A 26,487-nucleotide genomic window follows, 5' to 3' on the forward strand; every position below is an offset into this window, starting at 1 on the left:
TTTGGCTGAAAATTCGACTTTTACTTAAGAAATCACGTATCAAGTCTCTTGAACATCAATTCAAACTGAAGCCGAGGTAGCATTTTAGAAAATCTAGTGTGCTCCTGGGGCCCCAGAAATAATGAGAGGGCGCGGGCCCCTGGAAGAATCTTAAGAATGGGTTATTTTGAAGTTCAAATACTCTTGAATTTGATTCCGAAAAGGCTTAAAATTGCGTTTAAAATGTGTGAAATTTTCCAAATTTACCGGGGGAGGGGTCCAGGCCCGCCACATCCCATCTCGGGCCCTGGTACCAGTTTTAAGGCCCGGGCCCCAAGCCCGGGGGGGGAGGTCCGAGGGGCATCCTCCGAGAAATTTTGAATTTATAAATCTATTCGGACGCATTTTGAAGCTTCCATGACGAATTTTTCCATCAATTTCTGCGGAATAATTACGTTTTTTTCTACTTACAGCACAAAATACTTGCGAATTGTTGCATTCGAAACATCTGGAAAATTTTTATTTTTTTGGGAGGCATATGAAACTATTTTTAATTCTAAGGGGACCAGGCCCCCTGGACTCCCCCTTTATTTGTCTATGGCAAGGAAGTTAAGCCATAAGCCATTGAAGTCGAGGATGCCCAGACTGGAGACTCTTAGCATCTGACGACGGAAGAAAATGAAACGCAGTTACTAAAAATATCCTTCTGTACTGAAAATCTTGAAAATAGATAGAAATTTTGCAAGAAATAGATTTCTTTGAAAATTTTAACAAGAATTCTACAGTGCCCCAGCGTGTTTTTGAAAATGTATTCACCTTTTGCGAAATTTTTCACTTGTTCTTACGAAACAAGGGTTGCATATGAATTCGTAGTGGTTTTTCACGGGCAGCACGGGCCGCGGGCCCCCTCCGGGGCCCGGGCCCCGGTACCAGGGACCCAGTATCCCCCCCCTTGTGGCGGGCCTGGAGGGGTCCCCGAGCGACAGGAGGGACCCCCAAATCTAGGTCGCCTCCTAGATTTTTGACTGCCAGTCCGCCCCCGCTGCCTAGAGTCATTGTAGGATTTTTCAGGTCCCAGCCATTCTGACCGAAATTTTTCTCTTTTTTGTTGCAGGTATGAGAAAAATGTCTACCGTAACGCATTCACTCTGGAGGTTTGTACGTAAAATTTTTGTTATCGATAGAATTTTTCGTTCTATTTCCTTCCTATTGATGTATTTATTGTAACTGGTGTAGCTGACTTTAGATTCAGAGAAAATTGGTTAATGTTTATCGGCAAAAAGAAAAGAGTGTGCGTACATTTTTGAGTCTGCTTTCGAGAAAACTGACGGTGTGTAAAATTTTTCGTGTTGTTATAAATTCTTTCTAGAGCAAGTAACTTGACGATGCAAAAGATGAAAAAAAAGCAATTCAGATTGTTAGGACTCAGCGTCTTGTCCCTTTTTTCCTCTCTTCCATGATACATATGTAAACTTTAAAAATTGTAAGTATGCAAAAACTTTGAGTTATTAGCAAAATTTTAAGTATTGCCACAAAAAGACGATAACTTTCGGATACCATTAATTATAGTCCTGCATGAGGAGCGGTATGAGTCGTAAATGAGGGAAAATCATGAATGTAGTGTCTCATGGTGGTATTTTCAAAGATCTAGGGCATTTAAGGGAAAACGGCAGTTGTCAAGAGAAGACATATCAATTGAGAAATCTTATAAAAAAGTTCTCGGTACTTATACAGTTCTACTATTTGTTTTTCACGTGCGCACTTAAAAAATAAGCAATTTCGGCTCTTTGCATTTCCGATTTTTCTCCCTCATTTTACGTGTTCAAATCAGATTGCACTGCAGAGTGAAGTAAGTTTTGTATACCTGTAATAAAGCTCCCATGTCATGACTCATTCCTAAATGCAGACATGAATCATAAGCGTGCGTTTTACAGTCAAAGTTTATGTCACATGTTTGGAGTTCATTTTAGCCTCTCATGTAAATGAGTAGATTTGCTTCCAATATTTCGTAATACATGTGTTTTGTTTCCTTGTTCTCAAACGCATCCATTGATAAACAGTTAGGCTCGACGTTTCGGCCGAATTCAATATTTGTTGTAAATCTGTAACCTCAGAATGCAATCACGTACCAATGATCCATCAAGTCATGCAAGCAGATATGTTTCCGTGTGATTTCTTACCTCTATGTCGAAAATACTCTCAATAATTCTTGATGATTTATTTTAGTATATCGATGAAAACTTTCTCAAAGCTTTCTGTTAGTGAAGCCTACTTTCCCAGTCTCTGTGACAGTCGCACTCAAAACATGCATTTGAAAGTTCAACATAATTTAATAAATTTCTTCGACCGATGACAGGTCATAATCTTTAGATGATGTCTAATTCCGACGTCATTAAATTTTCAAATCGTGACTCTGGTCTAATCTTGCCATGAAGCGTACCTCTAAAAGTGCGGAACACTTTCGAAGGTTGAGTCATCTGGCGACTCGTCAGTTAATTCCTGGAAAGGGTAACGCATTAGCCTGCAACTGAGATGGTAGGCAGCAAAGGATTATCAGGAGCCACAATAGCTGTATTTGTATACAAAAGTGAAAAGTATTCGAATGCAAGCCTAGCTCCTCAGGAAGCTGAACCATTTGCCGTCAACTGATAAGATAGGCAAAAAAGGGTGCTTAAGAGCCCCAATAGTTGTATCAGTATTTATAGGTACATTAAACGAAAGAGGAAAGTCTCCGAGCGTTAGCCTAGTTTCCCGGGAAAGCCATCGCGTTAGCCTTCAACTGGGAAGATAGGCAAAAGGGGGTGTTCACGAGCCGCAATAGTTGTATTTGTATATTAGACGAATTTAAATGAAAAGATGACGACGGACCGCGGTAATAAACTCGTCCTTTACCGTATTTCTCAAAAATTAACATTCTTGATTTCAAAGAGGGCCCATGAAGGCAAGGAAAGATTTCCTCGAATCGTCCTGAAACTGAATTGACGACCTCGTTTCATACATGTAAAACACCGTAGGGAGGCATACTAGTCTGAGCATTTTGACTTCGCACTGACCACAATAGTAGTGCGTCTTTGATTACACGAAGGAACGTAAGTACACTTCAATGTTGCAAAATTTCCACCGGCAATGTGTACCTCGGAGACTGCCTATTTTTTCTTTCTTTTTTGGAACGTTAATGAAAACAACGAAATATTGGCTAAATAATTGCACAATTAATTATACTCCCGTTAAAAAAATCGATCGCTGTATAAAAATCGCTGAATAAAAGTTGAATTTTTTAAATGATAGTTTTAGAAATACCGTCGGAGAAATGAGGATTATACATTTTGGATCTTGCATATTTTATATAAATAGAGAGAGTTACGTAATGATGGCGCTGGCCCTACCTCCCCACTTGTGCCGCAGCGTAACCCAGGCTCCACCCCCTCCCCCTGGAGCATTATGTAATTTAGGAACACTACCATCGTTATTATTCCGATCGACATGAATCTTAAAGCAGACTAACTCGGCTTGACGTGAATCATTGCGACCCGCGTTTAATAGGGCCCCTCGTATTTATTTAATGAGTTAAGCGAGTAAAAAATCAAGTAGGATTTAGGATATGGAGTTCTCCAAACTCAAGAACCATGAAACGAAGACGAAGAAGCCTCCCTCGGGTGCAAAACCACGAGGCAAGTGTTGAGCAATCGTAAGTCGAGTTGGGAACACTCAACTCGGCCCATTCCGGCGAATCCAGGCGGAATCCTTCGAGCCTTTTTTTCAGCGAGGTGCGGGGGTTGCATTCTGTCCGCGGTTAAACGTTGCAACAGCCCTATTGTCTCGTCCCCATTAAAAACGATGCCATTAATATGCTATGTAAGTCAATTGAAGGCTTAGAGAGTGCGCGGGGAGGGGATGTCCTGCGAAGGGGGGGAGGGGGCGGGTGGGGGCGCAACGGGGGGGGGGGGGGCGCTTGAACCCGGCGACGACGCGTGCCCAACGCCCAACGCCCCACGCCCGCCGACCCAAGCGCCGCGAGCAACGTGCTCAGTTTGGGTTGAAACTCGCTTCAACACAGTTCCGCATTTTAAACCGGCAACCTTTTTTAGATTTTTGATAAGTTTGTTAAGTGTTTAAGAAGAATTATTTTCGATTTTGTTTCCGTTGTCCCCTCTCTCACTCCCCCCGAATTTGTTTTGGTGTTTTTTTCTCGCTGGTTTTGGTGTCTGCCCCTCCCCCGTCGTGGTGTTTGGTGTTCTGTTCGGCTCCACGTTTTCCCGCGGTTTCGCATCGTACTCATAACAGTGTCCCGAGTTGAATTTTTTCGAGTTTAAATTTTGGTTTTCTCTGTTGTTGCCCGACGACCGGCCTGGAAGTCGCGGTTCATGTTGTTACGCTGTTGAAGTTCGCTAAGATATTATTTTCTCGACTCGTTCAGGTGTTCAGAGTGTAATTTTTTTTATTTGTTGGAAAGTTGTACGGGTCTCCTCCAAAAAAGATTTACAGGTTAATATCTTTTTCATATTTTGCCGAAGCAGGGCGAATTTCAAATTGAGGTGCGGAACTATTAAGGTTCTGCCTCCTCTACTACAACCGCAGATTTGGCCGGCAGATTGGTGAGAGACAATTATCATCGATGCCATGGAACTTAATTCATAAACACCTCGCGAGGCGAATCCGAAAAAAAACTCATCAGGATATCGAAAAACTGCGATTCGATATCACCGAATCACCTAAATCGAGGGTTTTGGACCCGAATGAAAAGCAAGGGGTTAAGTCTAGTTCCGGACCTCAAAATGCAATTCGCCTCTTCTTCCATAAAATTCTCTCACATTTATCCTACCTATTTTCAAAGCATGTTAGTTTTACTCTGTATGAGTGTGGTTACGTAAAAATGCTTCGTTGGGTAGGATTTGAGGATTGATTCGGGTTTATTATAAAAAACAAAGTTTGATTTAAGTGCGACGTTACGAAATTTTCTTTCTTTTTTCGTTAATATTTACAGTGTTATTCGAAATTAATACCTCTTGTTTCAACTCCTGACCGCGCTGAAAACATTCCTCTATTCACGTACCTCTTGGAAACGAAGGCTGATGCAATGACGTAACGTTAATCGCTAGGGAACGGACGTTTTCGGCATTGAAAATCTCATTTTATCATTGGACTGGACAGATTCAACCGGAGTCAGCCCAACTAGATTTCACGTTGCCCAGTTTTCAGAAATTAAACACCATTTTTCTGATTGATTCCCTGAATTGCCCTCAGGTTAAGAAATATTTTACGCTGGAATTTCGCTCGGTTCTTTGTTTTTAAAAAAATAAAAATGAGAAAACAGCAGGCAATAACGGACGCAGTTGGGCTGATTTTGGTAAAATCTGTCCGGTTAACGATTTTAAGTACATATCGTCTGATTCTATAAAGTTTGAGGGAAACATGGAGATTTTCAACAGATGCATTCTTACTTCATTTTATTTTTCATAGTGAATAGGTATATCCATAGAGTCTTCAAGATACACGACAAAAAAATCAATTTTGTTGTGTGTGTCAAATACATTCCTTCACTTGTAAACGCAGGGATATCTTCGATTTATTTAGACTGATAGGAAGGGTTTCTAATACCTTGGAAAGCAGATTTTAAAAACTGAAGCAATCGATGCTTTGCCGACATGTTTTGTTTTACAACGAAAAAATAACTTTGGATCCGCAAGCCATAATTATGGGCGATATAGACTTACTGCGTAGGGTTTCTGTAATTTTGTGAGCGTAATATTACAGCTTTAAGGAGCGGAACAGTCTCTAGCGATTCTCATTATTTATTATCATTTTGTTTCGATGTAGGTAATTGTTGGTAAATGTTCTAGAGAAGAGACAGTGCACACCGGCAAATTGATTTTTGTTTAGTTGAGTCGGAAAATGGAATTTTGCATTTTCGACGGGAAACCCTCTCTGGAAGTCCAGAGACTAAGTCGTGAGAGTTTAATTCCTCTTTTTATCTAAAATTCATTTCAATGGGAAATAAATTTGCCATTTTCTCGACAAAGGAGCGTAAGTCCACACCAAGGTTACGCAGCTGATCAATACAACTCATCTTTTTAACAAGAACACGATTGCTTAATATCTGCTCCAAGTTTTCCTGATTTTTGCGCGTAGTCTAAAGAAAAATCAGAGAAATTTTCAGGTAGAAATGGCATACAGTGTCGTAGTAAAAATGCCACTTGTAACTGGATATTTTGCCGTGTAAAAATTTAGTTCCGTCCTCTCGAGTAGGAAACGAACAATTTTGAGCGCCAAATATGGAAGATTCAAATTTTTCCTAGTTGCCTCAAATTTCCGTTTTTTGAACCAATGAATTCCGGTTCTTTTTGTCGTGTTTGGACTTTTATCCCAAGGCGTTCGTTAAATCGTCTACACACCGAAAAAAAAGTGAAGTTTATACAACATTCTGGATGTAAAAAAAGTGTGCGAGAACTCACAAAAAGCTAAATTACCCGCTACGGCAGTTAGATTTACATCTTGGCATTGCTAAAATTACTACTGTGGAAGTTAACTCAGCATTTTTTAAGTTTTCGCAAACTTTTTTTACATCCAGAATGTTACATCAACTTCCCTTTTTTTCAGTGTTTGCAAAGAAACTAACATTTCCGGCTCTTTGTAGAAACAACTCAAGGATCATAAGATTCCCAATTCTGATAGGTGCTTTTCGGAATGAGTCTGAAATCCCAATTGCAATAGCAGCTCCTAATGAGTCTGGTGCACGCAAGAGATACAGCCAACTGAATAAACTTTCTACGTTTAAATTCACACAAAAATCACGTTGGGCACATCAAAAAAGTCTGAAATAAACTCCTTAGCGCTGCCATGCTAAGGAAGTACGCCGTATAAGCCTTCAGACGTTGCCAAGTTTCCTTCGATAAAATTTCGAGGCTCGGGAGCTTTTCAGACCAGAAAATCTCACTTAGTGGGTCATTCGGCGGCATGTTGCCAGCGCGGAACGCGCGCTGACGCCTACAAACCTAACAGGGATACTTCACGCATTGCGTAATGCCTGAAGTACCCCTGTTAGGTTTGTAGGCGCATTGCGCAATGCGTGAAGTATCCCTGTTAGGTTTGTAGGCGCATCGGGCATACAACGCTGGTTGCCCGTAGGCCACGGACGGGGAGTGCCACGTCGCTTCAAGCAACTATTTCACGACAGAGATATTATAAGAAATTCAAGGCACTCGAAAGTATCAAGAATGACAGGCATCCTATAAGAAAACAGTGCTATTTTTGACGTGTTCAACGTGATATTCGTGTGATTTTACCCAAAGTACATTTATTTGGATGTATCTCTTGCGTGCAACAGAACCATTGCAAAATGAAGTCCTAGCAATCATCTAACCGTTTCGCTGGTACCAACACTTTGCGAGGTCCATAGTTTCCTCTGATAAGACAAGAATATGTACGTAATATTAGGTCACCATACTCGCAGAATTCTTTAAATCCCCTCTATATTGAGCCCGCGCTAAGACAGTAACATTTTTTCACAGTGGTAATATTTAAACAATTTTAAAAAGCACCCTTTTAATAATTTTTAAATACTGAGACATTCTAAGTCTAGAAAGTCTTGCCGCTTGATTAAAATAGTATATTTTCAATATTCTGTATGTATTTTTTTTTAAAATGCTTAGTCAAGATTTAAGTAACAAAATTTAAAAACCATTTTTTTATGTTGACCTTATTTTTTTTAAAAAAAATTAAACATATTCACACATTACTGTATCAGAAAGTGTTCAACATGAATGAATTTGTACATTTTCTTGATAAATATTAAACCTGGAAAGATCGGCAATTATATTGACAATATCAATCACATAATTTATTTCTCTACATCAGGCTCAGGTTGACGGATACATTGCCGTTAGAATAGGGTCGTTTACTCAGAGTTAAATTTGGTAGTTAAAAAAGGAGTGAATCATACACTGAAAAAAAAACACGCTGGATCTAGAGTCCAGACTCTTGAAAACATTGACAAGAAAAAGTACTCTTGATTCAATCAGAATCTAGCTTAAATCAAGAACCAAGCCTCTTAATTTAAGTGGATTTCGTTTTGATTCAAGCAAAAATCCGATTGAATCAAGAGTATTTTTTCTTGTCAATGTTTTCAAGAGTCTGGACTCTAGATCCAGCGTGTTTTTTTTTCAGTGTACAATTCTACGGGTCGAAGTGAATGACCCGGACAGTAGTGAAATATACTACGCTCGAGAGAACCATGAACGCACGAAGAAAGTGTGTCGCTAGAGTGGCAGCCCTCTTAACAGTAAAGAAAGAGTTCACCTCCAGCAATGTTACATTGTCACAGCAAGTGATTTGAAGTGCACGTTATTTTTAAATTTGTACTAAATAGATAATATGAACTATAGGAGTGGAATCGAAATGAATTCGTAGATTTCAACATTTTAAGTTCAACTCCTATTCTCACGACCTAAATATTTACTCTCTGTTGGAAACGATTCCCTCTTAAAACGGATGGCATCCTTAAAATGCTTGTGATAAAACCGCAACCTTGTCCGACTCCTGCCTTGTTGTGGTGTTGTGCTTCCCGCAATTCCTCTCAGCCCCAGGATCCGGGATCGAATTCCGGACTGGTTTGTCAAATTCCTTCAGCCCTTCAGCCACATTATCACTCGCTATAGGGCGCAGAAATTTTTGCTTTAACCAATCCACTTGCCGTAAAAAATTTGCCAAAAATACAGCGATGCCAATTTTTTGGTTCGAATTTAGTTTGCGAGGTCACCATCAGTGGCTGTTCCAAGGTTGCGTGATGGCTGATGGCATAGCAGAGTCTATCCTCCTGCGGTCTGATTCTTGAAAGTGATAGACAAAGCGATAGAGAAAAAGGACATAATGAATATGGAGCGATCCTATTGGGTAATTTGGGTGGTTCTCGCAGACTAAAGGAGAAAATGATGGACTGACTAAAGGGTCCCTCGTGAGTTGCGTTAGTTAGTCTATTACCTACCTCCTATGTCCATTGCAACCACTCGCCTCCACCGATAGGATCCCACTTATTCTTTATTGTCTTCTTCGTCTATCAATTTCAAAAATCAGCCTGTTGGCTTCAATGCAGTCTAACTCAAATCCTTCAGAGAGCTATCGATGGCTAGCGACAATATATTTTAGAGACGCCACCTCAGTAAGAATTTAAGGAATTTAATTACAGTGAGACAAAAATTAACTATGAGGGTCGTCGCTATTTTTCGTCTAATGGATGCATTTATGCTTAAAGGAACTATTTCGCACGCTAACCCTATGCACATAGTTCCTTTTAGCATAAATACGTCCTAATGATGGTTGATGAGGAACTTGTGGAGCAAAAATTCAAATAATATTCGCCTGATGATGAACGATTAATGTCAGGTCGAGGAGTTTGTTCTGCGAGGTTTTGATAATCGGACGTATGTATGGTAAAAGGAACTATGTGTATAGGAATTGCGTGAAACATAGTTCCTTTCAGCATAAACAGGTCCAAATAGGTTATGCTAAACCTCGTTGCTCAACTTTTCAGTTGGACGTATTTCTATCAAACGGAACCATGTCGACGGTGAAACTACTAAACCACGTATCTCGTTTGCGGTGTTTAAAAATCTACGCTCGCATTTTATTTTTTTGAAGTAGACCAAATCAATATCATTCCTTGAAATTTTCACAGAATTTTCTCTGCACGAAGAGGAAAATTCACAGAAATGTTAAAGACTGGACGTTAAGTAGTTTTTCATTTAAAAAATAAAGTATGACAGGAAGTCTGCGACGTCGCAAACCGAGATACGTGGTTTGGTAGTTTCACCGTCGATGTGCATTATGACGTGAGCCCTGTTATGCATATATTCTTATGGGTCTCAGGGCTCATGTCTTAATGCACATAGTTCCGTTTGATAGAAATACGTCCAGTTATCAGTCATCACTAGGTGAATCTGAGCACCGATTTCCGAAAGTAACCTTTTCACTCTATCGAATATTGCAGCACGGGGTCGTCACAATATATTGTCTCTGCAAATATCCTCAGAAGTAAGGTTTTGTAAGCTTATTTTTCAGAGTTGATATGCAGAAACAGATTCCACTCGGCCTTCATCCCTGAAAATTTGAAGAGCCTGAACCATGTATGTGCCAATCCCTCGATTTCTACGGATAATATAATACCATCTAAAGTTGGCTGAAGGTGCTAGACGCGACGCCAATAAGCCAGCAAAAGAAAAAGACAAGCAGTTCCAACGCCTAGGCGTTGGAGGGCGCTTCTTTGACAAAGCATATTACTACCAACTTATGTATCCGAAGACTGACGAAGATGGAATTTCAAGTGGGATTCTTTAACCGCAAAACCCTTCAAAACTTCAGATCGATGGCGAAGATTTGAAACCTTCCACGAGAACTTTGTGATGAATTTTAATAGGTGGAGAACGGAAACATAAAGGATGCACTGTAAATCAGACGACGGGAAAGAGCGGCGGAACCTCTGAAGCTGGTGCGTCAACGCGATCTAGCGGACAGCGGCGTCGCGACGCCGCGCCGCGAGGTAGGGCGCGCAGGTCGCGGGGGAGCGGGGCCCGGCCGCGTGAAGAGGAGTTCAGCAGCGGGGCGGGGAAGCGCGGGTCGCGGGGAAGAGAGGGACCGGCCGGCCGGCGGTGACATCGGCCATGGATGAAAATATAGGCAGCGCTAATGTCTCCGCTAACTGGAGTTGGGGGTCCTTATTCATTCTCTTGGTCCATGACATAACCTTAAACCTTCCGCTCAATGCCGCAAACAGCTGACGTGTCGATGCTGCGCCAAGAAAATGAACCAATCACAAAGTAGCACAGTAATACGTCACTAAAATGAAGAGATCACGTGACTGTTCGTAATATTTTCAAATCGATCTGAAAGTACTGCCTCGGATATAAGTATTTAAAGCATAAGGAGGCCCTAAAATACTTTAACCAGGTAATACGTCCGTGCGAGATTGTTATGCTTAAAAGCAAAACATTTCACGAAAACTTTTACGAATACCAGATGCAGAAAAAAATCAAATTTTCCCGGGTGTACCAGAATGGCGTCATTACCCATAAGGCAAAAGGGCATGTAGTATAGTACATGTTACATCGGGGGAGTCGAACGGTTGGAAAGGGCGCATCTGGTACCCAGAAGCGCCCAATATCAGAGCTTTCAGTAGTTTCATATGGGACATTTTTTTCTGCATGTCCCATAGGAAACTATTGAAAACTCTAATTTATTTTTTTTTTTTTTTTTTTTTTTTTTTTTTTTTTTTTTTTTTTTTTTTTTTTTTTTTATTACGTTTCCTTACAATAAGACAAGAATTAAGAAAACTGGAATCAGGAAGCGTAGAAAATTACGTCTTCGCTACTTGGAGTCCCTCTCAAAAACCAAATTACACCATAATAAATAGATAGATAAATAAATAAATAAACTAAAATGGATCGTGTCCTGGGATTTATCAATCCCTGGCTGGCTCACGAATGCTGGGAGTCGGCCGGCGCGGCATAAATCTCATTTTTTGTCCACGTGTCAGTTTTATGAATTAATCCCTCCCGATTTTCCCCGGCTCTCTTTCCGCCCTTTTCGGTCGGCTATTGTCGCCGTAGGGGTGCGCGGGGTCGGGGGAGGGTGGAGGATAGTGGGGTGGGAGGGAAGGAAAATTGCGTGTTTGTTACTCCGGCGGTATGCGAGGTGAGGCGGGGTGGGGCGCGCGGGTGGTGGGCTCAAGGTCTTGAAAAACATCCCTTTGGACTACTAGCTCCACAGATCAAAGACCCTTGGCCTCCCTCCCCCCGGTCGCCGCGTCCCGTGGCGTTCCAGCGCTCTGCTGTAGTAAGGAAAAACGCCGTATAGGCCCTCCGACGGTGCCAAATCTTCATTGGCATAATGCTGGTGCTCAAGAAAATAATGCGATCATTTTTTTTAAATTTACAGATAGGTACTTTAGATTAAGTTGGGGACTAAAATTCTGTATAAAAGTCAGCAGTAGTTGTCAAGTAGACAAATTTGCTTTTGAGCCTTCCGATGGTGCAAACTCTTTCCTTGCACAATGTTAGTGCTCAAGAAAAGTAATCAATTTTTTTTTTTTTTAAATTTTTAAATAGATACTTGAGATCAAGTTGTGGATGAAATCCTGTAAAAAAGTCAGCAATAGTAGTCAAGTAGAAAAATTTGCGTAAATTCTGAAGAATATTCGATTTTCATCAGCAGAGTCTTAACTGTATTTGCTCGAACGCTGTTTCGACATGTATTTAATGTTCTGTGGTTTTCCAAGCGGAGAGGCACACTAAGGAAAAACGCCCTATCGATCGTCGAAGTTGCCAAATGTCCTGATTAAAAGTGCACTTTTCGTCGTTTCCCGAACGAAGGAACGTAACATCATTCCACGGTTGCCTAATTGACTCAAGCAATTGATTCATTCGGCAAAAATGTGCCTGCGCAATTTTATCCTTTTTTGATTTTTGCATGAAATCTGAGGAATAATCGGTGAAATTTTTAGTTAGAAATCCTGAAGATTCTCCTGGTTTAAGGGGAAATTTGGCAACATTCTAATGTTGTAACGTTCTTTCGAAACGACGTTTTGGGGAAAGTTATGAACATTTTATAATGCAGTTTTTCGATGATGGTTCACATTTAATGGTGAAAAAATTAAAGAAAAAAAATAAGCGTATTGATTCTGAAGGATATTCACTTTACATCAGCAGATACTTGGCAACGCCTGAACTCTCAAACGCTGTTTCGGCATTTTTATGAGTATACTGTGGCTCTCTGAGCGGAAGAAAAAGCGCAGCTTGAGACGTTGCAAAATTTCTGCTAGCACAAACAAAATTTCCCCAAGAATTTGTATGAATACTCTTGGATTTTTTAAAGGGCTTGTTCATGATTTATTTTACAGAATCTGAACGTGGAAGGAAACATAATCGTCTCTTTTCACGGGTGTTAGGCGGAGAAAATTTGGCAGCATTCAAATATTCATACGACGTTTCTCGCAACATGGCAGTGTCCCCCTCGGTTCGGTGAACCGCAGAATACTTTAAAAAATGTCGAACCTTTCGGAATGATCACACCCGTATACGTGTATTTATCTGTCCTACGGGAGCAGTAATTTTTTCGAAGAGGGGTACTTAAGTTAGGAACCTTAGAGTTTACTGTTTTGGATGTTGGGGGACTTTTCCATCCCGCCAACGGACGGAGAGTTTCCTCTCGTCAACTGTACCTATGTTTAAAGGCTGAACGAAATTTTCTTCGATTCTCTTTATTTCCATCGACGTGAAGTGCATGTTTCGCTCTCTAAAGGCCAACTGAATGACATCGGGAAGAGAATAAAAACGGAATGGGGAGTTGTTGAACTATAATTGGACGTATTTCTGCCAAACGGAACTATGTGCATTATGACGTGAGCCCGGTCATGCATATATTCTCATGGGTCTCAGGGCTCATGTCTTAATGCACATACTTCCGTTTTCTAGAAATACGTCCAATTGGACAAACTTTATCGAAATCAGCCTAACTGCATTTTACATCCGTATCCTGCATTTTTACCTAACCAAGGGTGTCTCCACCGCGGCGAATGACGGAAAAAACCGGACTTTTAAAAGCGCGATATCTCTGATCATATGGATTGTAGAAAGTTGCCTTTTAGATAGGACTGATCTTATCATTTTTAGCTAATCAACAAGAATCAAGCATCAAAACACGATTCTAAGACCAGCGCAACTGACCCATTGACCCGCGGCTTCTATGAAGCCGCTACGTACGAGCTTCAGATATACGTCCACAAATTCTGAAATATATCCTAAAAAAAAAATCAGACGTGAAATAAAATTGAAAAAAGAAAGCGAAACGTCGAATGTCAACACAGCCGAAGATAAGAGAGACGTATTCGGGCCTCGTTTCTTAACTTTCATCCCAAATCTGAGCGTCCCTCGTTGGCAGTTTAGAGCGAAGCATTGCAAGTTCACGCCTTGCGCTATCGCGCCTTCAATTTTGCAGATGCAACACGGACAGCCATCCAGTACGAATAGTTGTATCTCTGCGCCGTCATTATCGCGCGTCGCGCCATCGCGCCTTCAATTTTGCAGATGCAACACGGACATCCATCAAGTACGAATAGTTGTATCTCTGCGCCGTTATCAACGCGCGTCCTTTTCTCTGCTCTATTTCCATATTATGATTGTTTCCGTTTGTCTTATTTGTAGTGGTGCTTCAAGGAAACTAGGATAGAAGGAGTAATAACAATAACTCTTTACCATTTCTCTTAAAGGCACGCGAGAGTGAGAGGAGAAAAAAACACTCCGGGTTTCAGCGCGATAATAATTAAAGTTGGAGCTTCTTAACTAATATCAAGTCGATTTCTCCGTTTAATTTTTATACGATATTCGTCGCTATCATAACCCCGAGAGCAGGTTGCACCTCGAGCTCCATCGAAGTCTTAATACGATTACGAGCTTAAAATAATAAAAAATGAAGTCGAGCTTCATTGAGGCAGAGCAAAAGCCTCGCTTGAATTAAACGTGTCTACAACCCTTGCAAGTTTTCCATGATTGCCTATCAACAAAACATATTCTTTGAATTGGAAAGTTTATTCCCTGAACTTGACTGCAACCCATCTCCGCTCCAACTTCAGATTCTTGGTCATAGCCATGTGCTTTATGGAAATGTTGATCATTTACTCACACCGATTTCACAAGCTCCTTGTGAAATCACACCTGAGCATATTGCTTAATAGAACCCGTAATTGAATTAATTAAGCATTACGCCCAGTCTCGGATAAAGATACCTAAGTTACTGTGTAGTAACCTCCAGACCATACACTTTATTTCAGAAGGAATATTCTCGCTCCACTCAAAAATAGCTTGGAAGAACTTTAGAGGAGAAATTGGACGTATTTCTATCAAACGGAACTATGTGCATTAAGAAATGAGCCTGAGACCCATAAGCAAATATGCATTACAGGGCTCAGGGACTCATGTCATAATGTATGCATAGTTCCGTTTGACAGAAATACGTCCAATTAACGAATATTATGCTGAAGTTTCGTAATTTTTTTACAACCACTTTTATCTCTGATTTCCTCGATGATCATAGCTCCAAAAGAACGGCTAAAACGAAATTTTACTAATAATTTTACTACATTTTTCAATTAGAAACTACCATTTTTAGCCCATCTATAAGAATACTCACATTTACAAGGAAACTAATGTCACATACGTCGTTTCTAAACTGAGTCAGAGATTGTAGTTTCGAATTGTAAAATGCAGTCCAGTTCCCCAGTCAGTAGCCACCAACATCGCGAAAATCGGCCTCGTACATCTCTGAATGTAACTATTGCAAAAAAATGGTCGTTTAAGAAGTCATATAGATGGAGCTCAAATTGATAATCACTTTAACATTAAAGAGACTTTTATTTTACAGCACCCTCGTATTTACCACACATACCTCCAACGATCCAATCGCTATGCACAGAAGCTGAGAATCGCGTTAGCTGCTTGGGAAAAAGAAAGAAGAAAACATAATATTCACACCAATAGGGCCAATTTCCGGCTTTCCATCCCGTCTGAAATGAAACGCCGGGTCGTGAACTTTGGAGTGGGAAAAATTTCGCTTCTATGGTCTCTCGTATAATTGCCCTATCCCTCCCCTCCGCGCCGCACCGTAAATTCAAGCCGTAAGCTTGAACGATATGGAAGTTATCGATATCAATATTCTGCACCTATCGATACAGTCAGCGGGACTTGACAACCGCCAGACACGAATCGAATTCGATTTTCGTATCAATTTCGAAACTATCGATCTCTCGATGGGTCGAGGCTATCGCTCAAGTCTCAAGTGGAGACGCGCTCATTTCGTAGGAGAGCGCTTGATGAAAAAGCGAAACTTTTCCGATGGAAGATTAAAAGAGCGGTTTGCGCGCATCGTTAAAAGGCGCCGTTGGCGGAGCGAGCAAGCTCCGATCGGGCGCGCCGGGGAAGCCGCGTTTTTTTAGCCGCACTCTGGTAACCGCGCCGCAAAGTTCGGTTCAGCCGCGCAAAACGCTAGCAAATAGTTGGGTTCGAAACAGCTTCTGGCCAAAGCTCCAGCTCGAGGAACGAGATAAAAATTCTGAGCCGCGGGAGGGGTAGTTTCTCCGACGGAGATAATATCGGCGACCTCGTAAACTTAAACGCCGATTTTCCAGTCCCGATTGCGATCTTTGAGTGTAATCTTGCGATCTTTAAGTGCAATCTTGCGATCTTGAGAATACTCCGCGCGTTTGCGGAGGCATAATTGGAGATCAACCTGATTTCGACCAACTGGGATGAGTCCTCGATGCTCGTCAATAATCCGGAATCGAATCACACGAAAAGCCATTATTGGACATATTTCCATCAAACAAAACTATGTGCATTAAGACATGAGCCCCGAGACCCATAAGAACACATGCATAACAGAGTTCGCGTCATAATGTCCACAGAGAAAAAAACCTCCTGCGTGGGACCCGAAGTTTAGGTCATATGGATCTCTGAAGTTTTCGGATTGAGTATCTGAACACTTTAGGTCTAGCTGCCGAGGTTCAGATCACACATCTGAAACTTCAGTTCTTACATCTGAAGTACTTCAGATGTGAAAACCGAAGTTTTTCGGATGTGAGAACCGAAGTACTTCAGATGTAAGAACTGAAGTTTCAGATGTGTGATCCAAACCTCAGCAGCTGGACCTAAAGTGTTCAGATGTTCAATCCGAAAACTTCAGAGATCCATATGACCTAAACTTCGGGTCCCACGCACGAAGTTTTTTCTCCGTGTACATAATTCCGTTTGGAGGAAAAGCGTTCAATTGGTAATCATTTGTTGACGGATAGAACACGAATAAGTCAGTTGTGTTTTGTGACTATCATCAAGCGGTCACTTTTAGAGCAAAGATACAAAATTTAGACTGCGTTAAGCAGAAAGGAACCAAACCGCATTAGCTATTGCCAAATTTAATGGGGCAATTTAATTTTCTACATGAAAACCGTTGTGCAGATTTTTGTGCAAATTTCAGTAATTTTTTGCATAGTGCTAGGCAAATTCCTTAACATTTTCAAAGTAGTCCGCACAAACTTTTTCTAGTAAAAAATTAAATTGTTCCGTTAAATTTGGCAATAGCTGATGTGGCTTAGTTCCTTTCTGCTAAACGCGGTCCATTTATATGATTGTGAGTCGTTATTACCGGAACGATATGCTCTATTTGACAGAAATACGTCCAATTGTGACGTCGTGTGCAGAAGGGGAATTTCCGGGTCGCAGTTTTTCAGAACCTCTGGTGCAGTTTTAGAATAACTGTCATTCACAAGAAAGTCTGACTTTTACCAAATAAGCGCATCCTAAAATCACCTTTCATAAAGAAAAAATTCCCGTCAAGTCATGCGGACAATAGTTTTACGGATTCCTACATCGGTCATATTTATCAGTTCAAATGACTGTATCCATCCTGTACGTGACACCGATTTCCTCTTCCATTGCAGTTCGTACGACGAAACACGTTCCTGCAGGTTGATTAATGGCTTGACAGGTCGACTACATGAACCGAGAGCACGGTTAAATGAACTCAGAGTGTAGTTACATGGACCAAGAGCGTTACATGAACTGAGAGCACGATTACGTGAACTCAAAGCATGGTTACATGAACCGAATAGCATAGAGAAAAAAAAGGAGGTGTATTGCATCTTGAGGATTTGTACCCACCTACGTCATCACTGTAAACAAGACGCTCGTTGAGGGTTATGTTGACGCTGTAAAAACGGACCATAATGTCCGATTTTTTAACTTAAATCAACTCTTTATATAATTTCAAGAACTTTTTATAGAATGACTTTTTCCCTTAAATTACACCATTTCCAAGAAAATCGACGGGATAAAAACGTCGCTGTACCCACTGACGTCATCAAAGCTATAGATACTCTATGAAAAATTCCAAGATGCCCGAAATGCAAACACCTCCTTTTTTTTCTCTATGACCGAATAGTGCAATCGTTGCGGTACGTCGTACATGAGGCCTTATCTGTAACAATGGCGGATGTAAAAAATTACCTTTTCGAAACACGCTTAAAAAACTGTTTTGGTACACAAAAATTTAATATGTTTGCCTCTGGCGTAATGTACAGATCTCGAAAATCACATCACAAGTATTTTCTCAAGATTTTCTCAATGCCGAAATAGTTTTTTGAGCGTGTTTCAAAAAGGTAATTTTTCAAATCCACCATTGTTACATATAAGTCCTCATATGCGATTCACACTATAAATATTTTGCTCCTCCATACAAAAAATTCCTCAAAGAGAGTTTTAAAATTTGGGTGAAAGAGCATTAAAGTTGCTTCCTGTTAATGCTTAAGTAATTGGTTCCATCTTCGCAGGAATTTCATCCCCTCCCCCTCTCTCTCCAACACCCAAGAAAGGAAGAAACTACGCTAGCAAACACGAATGACAACGAATCACGGGATTCGGAGTCCAGTCCGGGAGGTTCCGCAATTCATTTGGTTTCGTGTCTGCTTCGGAGGCAACGCTTGCTTTCAGCAATAATAATACCTTCTCCTATTTATGCAAATCGTAAATTTTCGCGCGCCTGCTCGCCGCCGTTCTCAATAAAAGCATCGCATAAATTCGTAACTCTCGGCTCGCGGATCCATATCCGAGCTCGCCTGCCCAATTTCCGACAACCAATATCGGACTTGGGCCTTCGGAGTGATTTGGAGTCCATCTATCGAGGCAACTTTCTACGTAGGTAATCTGCGTTCTCCCGCCTAGATTCGTGAAGCAGATTTTCTGTGCGCCAAAAATTCTTGAATATCTGCATATTTCTACAGAGGTACACAAACTCCTTGACCTGAAAACATGAGAGCACACTACATAGGCATGCCTAGGTCTCTTTGCTAGGGGGGCCTGGCCCTCAGAAGGGGGCCAGAGGGGCCTCCTCAAGCCCGAGAAATTTTCAAAAATTTAAATCTGTTTGGACGCATTTTGAGGCTGCCGTGACGAATGTTTCCCATCAATTTCTGCAGAAAAATTACGTATTTTTTTCCTCTCAGCAAAGAATACTTTTGTATTGTTGCATTCAATAGATCCCAAAAATTTTTGAAATTTTGCCTCTATTTGGACGCATTTTGAGGCCTCCATGATGAAAATTTTAACTGAATGAACACGGTGTTTTCATTCAAGACCATACATTAAAAGAGAAATTCATCCTCAGCGATAGTTTTTTCTGACCACCCAGAATTCGTGGGGGGGGGGGGGGGATGCTACTATTTTCAATGAAAGGAGGGCGAGGTCCCCTTCGCACGCCCATGGCACACTATTACTAGACAAGGCGCGATTTCAAGCATTATGATTTGCTTTGTCCTATTATAATTTCACGTAGAACACAATTTGTGCAACAAAATTATCGAAAGTAATTCCGAACCAAGTTATTAACTTTTTCATGCGTAATTTCGAACTCCCCTCTCATAAAAAAACCATATTCTTCTCGGATAAAATCGTACACCAAAAGTTACCGTAACAGTTACACCAAAATGGGAATATGACAGCCTCACATCCCTTTGCTGCAAATTTCTTGATTTTTCTCCAAGTAGAGTAATACTATCTGCACATATGTTGCCTCTACACGCAAAAAATAGTCCGTGCTGAGGACAGAACCTTCTGTTTACAGGGATCCTGCAATTTCTTTGTTTTACTCACAGTATTTTTCTGTTGTGAGAGCAGAAATTCGGTCTGGGGCACAGAATGTTCAGTCCTCATAACAGGAAGTTCTGTAACTGTTACAAGAAAGTGCAGGAGTCGTGTGAATAGAACTATTTTTTTAGTGTTAAAAGAGTCAGAATAGGATGTATTTATGCTAAATGGAACTATGTGCAAGTGGAAAGATGGGGTGTGCTCGTTAGTAGTCGGTCCATAAGAAAGAATGGGAAATATAAAGCGTCAGTGACGTCAGCGGCAACGACGAGAGAAACGACGATCAACGACACGGTCTTTGACTCATGAGCCCTGTTCACAAGGCTCTTGTCATCTGCCCACAGCTCACGAGTTAGCGCTCGGTTCCTTTTGATTTAATTGAAAATCCCGCTTTTCCATTTTCTCCAAAGGGACTATATCCACTGACCGCAATGATTCTTATCCAGCTTCCACGAGCACACCCCATCTTTCTACCCCCACATAGTTCGTTTTAGCATAATGGACCACTAGACAAGGTACGAATTTCAGCATTCTGATACATGTTTCTCAACCAAAATTTCACGTAGAACACGATACGCACAACGAAAATTACCAAAATCAACTCCTGACGAAGATATTTAATGATTCTTGATGCGTGAATTCAAACCACCCGCTCATGAAAACTCGATGCTCTAAGTGATTCACATCGCGCGCTAAATGTTTATCATGACAGTCTCTGCGATGTAAAAATCTTCAACTTCAATCTTGACACTTTGGCTCAGCTATAGCAAATTACCAATAGTTTGAACAACACATGGTGGGAAATGAACATTGCTCGATTGAGGAGCTTGCTGAAACCGTTGTAGTGCACGATTTGACTCTCGTAGAGCTTTGAGTTTCTTGTGAGCGGGCAGTTCAAATTCCTCGTAACCAATGTGAAATAAAAACGTTAATATCTTTGTTAGGAGTTGATTTCGGTAAATTTTGCTGCTCGAATCGTGTTCTACGTGAAATTCTGGTTAAGAAACATGTATCAGAATCCTTTAACTCGTACCTTGTCTAGTGGTCCATTGCGTCCAATAGTAGTTCCTTTTCGAGTAATTTAGTTCAATTAATGCTGCGTCGACGTCGCCGTGACCAGAGATGAAAGTTCACCTCGCCGGGACGAAGGAAAGTCGGTCGTGATCTGCGCGGTTTTCGACGCTAATTCACTTACAATTGCCACTATCCGTCCTCCCGAGTGAATGCATCGCATTCAGAGATGAAAATGTGCCACACGAGGTCGGAGGTGAATGGTGAATTTCAGTTACCCGCAAGAAGAGTGGCGACACGGGGAAAAAAGCCCAAGCGCGAGGGGCGAGAGGAAGTGATTTGAATAAAAAATGGCATGGGCATGATTATTGGTGCCGTGCTGACGGCCCGGAGCCCGGCCCGAGTTTTTGCACTTTTTTTTTTTTTTTCGAATTTCCCTCTTTTTTTGTCCTAAGGTGGCGCTCCACTTCCCCGACACGATCGAATCGTCCAGCTTTGATCAATCCGACTGTAACGAGGGAGCCTCGAGCCTCCTCAAAATGCCTCGGCGCTCTCCTCTAATTAAACCCGTCTGAAAAAAGGTAATTTTATTCGTTTCGCAGACGTTTCTAATCCGTAATTACGTATGAAAATTACCCCTATTCGTAGTCTCTTTCTGTCAAGACTCGCGGCCGACTGATTAAAAAAGGAATAAAAAAACCCTTCTCACAAAGGTGAGGTTTAATGAAATGGAAATGAGCGTGGTCGCGGGGGCGGGGGGTGAAAGCGGCCCTTCACAGTGCGAGGACCTCGGTCCCACCGAGGGAAATTTCCCACCGCCCGCGAGAAGGACTTGCGATCAATCCTTTTATCATTGGAAATCGGGGGTGGACGTGTGTGTTTCTTCGCTCGGAATGAGGATTCGAAAAGTCGGGGAAAAATCGGAAAAGTCAGTGATAGTCCGCGTGAAGCGGAAACAAGTATATTTTGATCCTGCGGGCCGATTCTTGAAATTGGTAGACAAAGCGATAGAAAATGAAGACAAACAAGATATGGAGGGATCCTATTGGCGGAAGCAAGTAGTTGCAATGGATAAAGAAGGTAGGTAATAGACTAACTAACGGCAACCCACGAGAAATCATTTAGTTAGTCTATTATTTTCTTCCCCTAGTCTATAAGAACCACCCATTTCAACCATTAGGATCGTTCCACACTCCTTCTGACGTCTTTGTCTATAGCTTTGTCTATCAATTTCAACTATCAGCCTGCAGGATCCGTCAGAACGGTGTCAAGTTTAATGAGACGAAGACATGGATGAACAACGTTTCATAACAAGTGTCTTATCTATAAACGACGGCAGGGATGTATCCTCCAAAGTTTTAATAATTTTGACAATGTAGACAAACAAGATATTGAGGGATCCTATTGGTGGTAGGTAATAGACTAACGATAACCTACGAGAGACTTCTTACTTAGTCCATCCTTTTCTCCCATAGTCTATGAGAACCAGTCATTTAAACGAATTGGATCTTTATTGTATATTCCCTATGTCTTCTTTGTCTATACCTTTATCTATCAATTTCAACAATCAGCCCTCGTTTTTTGGTCGTATTTTTTTTCCGTTTCGCCAGAAAACAACTTTCTAACACTGATTTTCACCAGACCAGATTTAAGTTAAAATTAGAGGAACCCACCAAACGTCGTTCGTTCTAGCACGGAGAAGTACTATGTTTTGAAGGAAGAAAGACACGCGTCAGAAAAGAGACGGATTTCCACAGATCGAAGGGGAAGGGAGGGGAAGAGATGGAGAGGAAGAAGAAGTTTTCCGCGAGAGAGTATCTGTGATTTTCCGATCTCCGGAACTACCTCCTCTCCCCCCACCTTCTCCTTACTCCATGGGTTTTGGATTATCGATCAGTCAATCAACTATCGAAACGTTCCTATCAGTCCCATCTTAAACCATTATTAGCTTGCATGCCATTATGCCACAACCGCATCAAAAACAGCGCGAAGGTTTATAATACCCTCTCGAAGTGCTCCAGCGCTCGTATTAAGTATTAGCCGCCCATAAATTCGCATTATAAACTTCGCATTTTCATTCGCAGAGCCAGGACTTTGGAGGGGAACACCACATAAAAGACCCGTTTGGCTTGCAGGAAGAGGGTAGTTTTTGCCGAATTGTGGTATTTTGCGGATTTTACCTTTCTCGTGAACTTTAATTTTCTTTAAGATAGATTCAATCCACTTGACAGCTAGCTTGGCCAGCAATCACAATTTTCTCCTATCTCTTATTACATTTTATTCCCAATTACTCCTCATATGTGTGTATTATCCTGAAAATTGATCCATTACTCGACTTTTATTAAACTTTGTTGAGGTTGTCCAATTATTTAGCAGATTTTACGAATAGGATAGTGTAGGATAGAAAACACGAATCCTCCGAAAAAAATAACGAGAAACCTGCATTTTGATCTCGTAACTTTAAGACAGCGTTTTTAGGAACTTGGCGCGCCTTCGGTTAAAGCGCGATACTCCACGCATTACGCCGAAGTTGGTGTAGTTGCGTGACCCAAGTAAACCCAACTCAACAACTATTCACCGTACAAACAATATTGTTCGTAAGTTCCTTTTGATAAAATTTAATGCGAGCGGAAAATTCGAAACAGCGCTAAGTTTGACCATGAAAACACGAATCCTCCGAAAAAATTATAGAGAAACCTGCATTTTGATCTTGCAATTTTAAGAAACTTGGCGCGCCTTCGGTTAAAGCGTGATACTCCACGCATTACGCCAAAGTTAATTTAGTCGCGTGACCTAAGTACTCCCTTCTCAAAAGCTACTTATGCATTTTGCATCGGTGGAATGTGTTTTACTGATAGGCTTTGATGTCATGGATTTCATCACCTACGGATACAACCGTTTCATTTCTTCAATTTGAAACAACGCGAATGAGATACGAGTTTTTGCAGTTTTACCGTCGATACATGTAGGATGCTACACGGATTGACTGACTTCTATTCGACGAACGTTAGTCCAAAAAATCATGAGCCCTGCATTTCGCTAATCACGCAGGACGGTAGAGTTCATGAATTTTCGGAATTCGAAATGTTGAACTGGTACAATCGACATACTCAGGATTCCTTAAAGTCTGAAAAACTGAGAAATTTCAGGAAATTTTGGTTAGAGGGTCAGGAAGCTTTTTTCGCAGAAGTCTGGAGATGGTAGACACAATACCCTGTAAGTGCGGTTTTGAAGTTGGGCATCGAACCATGCCTACTGCCCAGTGGCCGATTCTCGAGGGAAATATTCTACCCATATACTGCCGTGCTAAACAAAAACGCCTTATTTACATTCGAGAGTTGTCAAATTTCATCTAATTAAATGTTTATTTTTCAGGAAAGCTATGAATATTTCCTCTCAAGGAATTTTCAGATAATATATACCTATCGCGAATAAATTGTTCTGAAAAATGTCCGGAAATATATACACATATTTCCCTGAAAATTCGTATTTTAACAGGAAATTTGGCAACGTCTGATAGTTTATACGGCGTTCTTCCTTCGCACGGCAGTATACAACACGTTTAACAGCTCGCGGGCGAAAAACAGCCCTCGGCGACTCTGCAGGGAGAACCTTGGTTGCAACCGGCAAACATCAGAATCACCGAAAAGCAAAACAACACTTTAGTTAAATGGAAACGATAACTCCGAATTATAAATTGCAGCCACCAAAACGGTCTCGCTTTTAATTACAGCGAGTGAGCCTCTTCAGGGCTACGGGAGAAAGACTCCCCGCGCCGGGGGCGGCAGGGAAAGCTTTTAAAACTCATAAAAACTAAAGTTGTGTAGTTTAAATATTGATTTTAGTATCCGCGGCTCGGGCAAGAATTTATCTCTTAATTTCTCCGCTGTTTGGTCTTTCCTCTCACGCTCTGCCAACTTGCTCGAGTCTTTCGGCGGTGCCAACCGAGCGGCTCGAAAAAAAGGCCCGCCGATGGTCGCGCTGCGTTTTTTCGTATCTTCGCGGTGGCAACCCTGAATTCGGAGACTCAAATCTGCGGGAATCTGCGGGCATTTCACGATTCCGTTACGGGATAGGACGTTGCGCGACGCACAGTGGATCGAGGCAATTGGAGAGGTCGGACATGGAATTTTTGACAAAAACTGCGAAATTTAATGTTTATTTCGTCACATTTTAAAGTTCAAGGGGTGCATTCAGCAGAAAATTTCACGAGGAAATCAATGGAGCCACTTTTAGAACCTCAAAAATTTGTATACACGGAGTTATAAGCGTTTAAAATTTCCGAATTTCGTCCAACCTGTCCTGTTGACTCAATCCACTGTGCGACGGTGAAGGCGATCATCTTTTTATGTAAATGGAATCGGAAGCCGCATCCCCGATATCGCGGAAATTCGTGATATGGTTGCGTACCAAGGCGCAGTAATTTGGATTCATGAGGGATTTAACAAGTATCTTCTTCCCTCTGATTTTTTTTCCTTTCCGCCTTTTTGGAAATAAAATTATTAATATTTCAAGGAGAACTAAATTGGAAAGAAGTCTTCGGATGTGAGGGTCATTGTTGGTCCTACTTTCGGCTGGCCTCGCAAATAAAAGAACGTAACGACCAGAGGCGGATCCAGCAATTTGGCAACACCGGATATCCTCCATTTAAACCTATGCTAAATAATCGATTCTTATCGGAGCATCTAGCCCCTCCAAGGATCGATACATATCCATATGTTTCATAGAAAGAAGACGATGTTGCCAATTTGCTAGACCCGCAAATGGTAACTACGTTTCGAATATGTAAAATTTTCACGTGCAAATTGCGTCTTTACGAATGATTCGTCGCTTTCCTGACATAATGACGTATCTGCATTTAGCGAAGACCCCTGTCGTCCATATTCCTCTATGATTTCCCTGGCTCATCTCTAAATGTAGTTACGCCCCCGTGTCAGCCAAGCGATGAATTGTTGGATGCTTATAATTGAAAATTTACTGGGTTTTCCTCTAATAAGAAGCTTGGGCAGTACTGATTTTTTTCGAAAATTCAATCAGTCAGGGGTGAGTAAACTGTAGAGAGTTTTCTGTGCAAGAATAATTTTTTGGTCTTATTCCCGGGACTTATAGTTGAAGTGAAACCAGACGACAGAACAAGAATCGGTAGAAAAAGTCATGGTATGATCAATTTTTACGTCAAAAATAATGACCAAACGACAGTTCTGTGCTAGATATATGTTGAATTTTTGAAATCTGCAAAATTTGACCCCAGGACTACATGACTTTGTATAAGAATATAATAATTTCATAGACTTCGTACTGAAATCTTCCGTTTAGAGTAAAAGTCACTTTTGGAAGTCAACGCTCAGAGTTGCCGAATGATGACTGTTGACCGAAGAGTTGAGCACTTGATTGAGCAATCCTAATCTAATTCATGAAAACTCGCCTATAGCAAAATACCTACTCACCCAGATACTCATCGTAATCAGTCATCATACGGCAAATTTTATTTGATCTTTTTTTTGTCATGGGAACGGAGTTCCCCTAGAATCGTTCCGTTGCTTTCGCTATGGGATTCCCTATACCTCTGCGACCTTGAGCGTTTCGCCCAGTTTCCGATTTTTGGTTGATTTTCCGATGTATCAAAAACCGTTGTATTTTTTAGCCAATCATGTCTCTACGTCATGTTGTGTTGATTGCTAAAATTCGCTTTCAGCGAGTTTTTTTCCACCTTCAGATGTCGTGTCTGACTGGTAAATCTGCGCAGAACCACGAAGTTCCGTTTTTAGGCAAATTCTTTTTTTAGGGAGGTTCTGATTGGTTATTTTTCGCCATCAGTTTT

General features: G+C 41.2%; 2 protein-coding genes across 4 annotated transcripts in view; both read left to right on the forward strand.

Annotated features, from left to right (window-relative positions):
- The window catches only part of LOC109031262 (uncharacterized), a 599,201-nt gene that overhangs the window by 60,146 nt on the left and 512,568 nt on the right, over positions 1-26,487 (forward strand). The gene's annotated exons all lie outside the window — the stretch shown is intronic.
- Positions 1-26,487, forward strand: part of bru3 (CUGBP Elav-like family member bruno 3) — an 854,644-nt gene that overhangs the window by 17,978 nt on the left and 810,179 nt on the right. For 2 of the 3 annotated variants that reach the window (XM_019042674.2, XM_072299189.1), the window contains exon 1: positions 3,995-4,464. The gene's annotated coding sequence lies outside the window, so the exon portion shown is untranslated. Of the gene's footprint in view, positions 1-1,093; positions 1,134-3,994; positions 4,465-26,487 lie in introns of those variants that run through there. The other variant, XM_072299190.1, reaches the window with a different exon arrangement.

This window comes from Bemisia tabaci, chromosome 4, assembly GCF_918797505.1.
Source record: "Bemisia tabaci chromosome 4, PGI_BMITA_v3".
NCBI classification, from domain to species: domain Eukaryota; kingdom Metazoa; phylum Arthropoda; class Insecta; order Hemiptera; family Aleyrodidae; genus Bemisia; species Bemisia tabaci.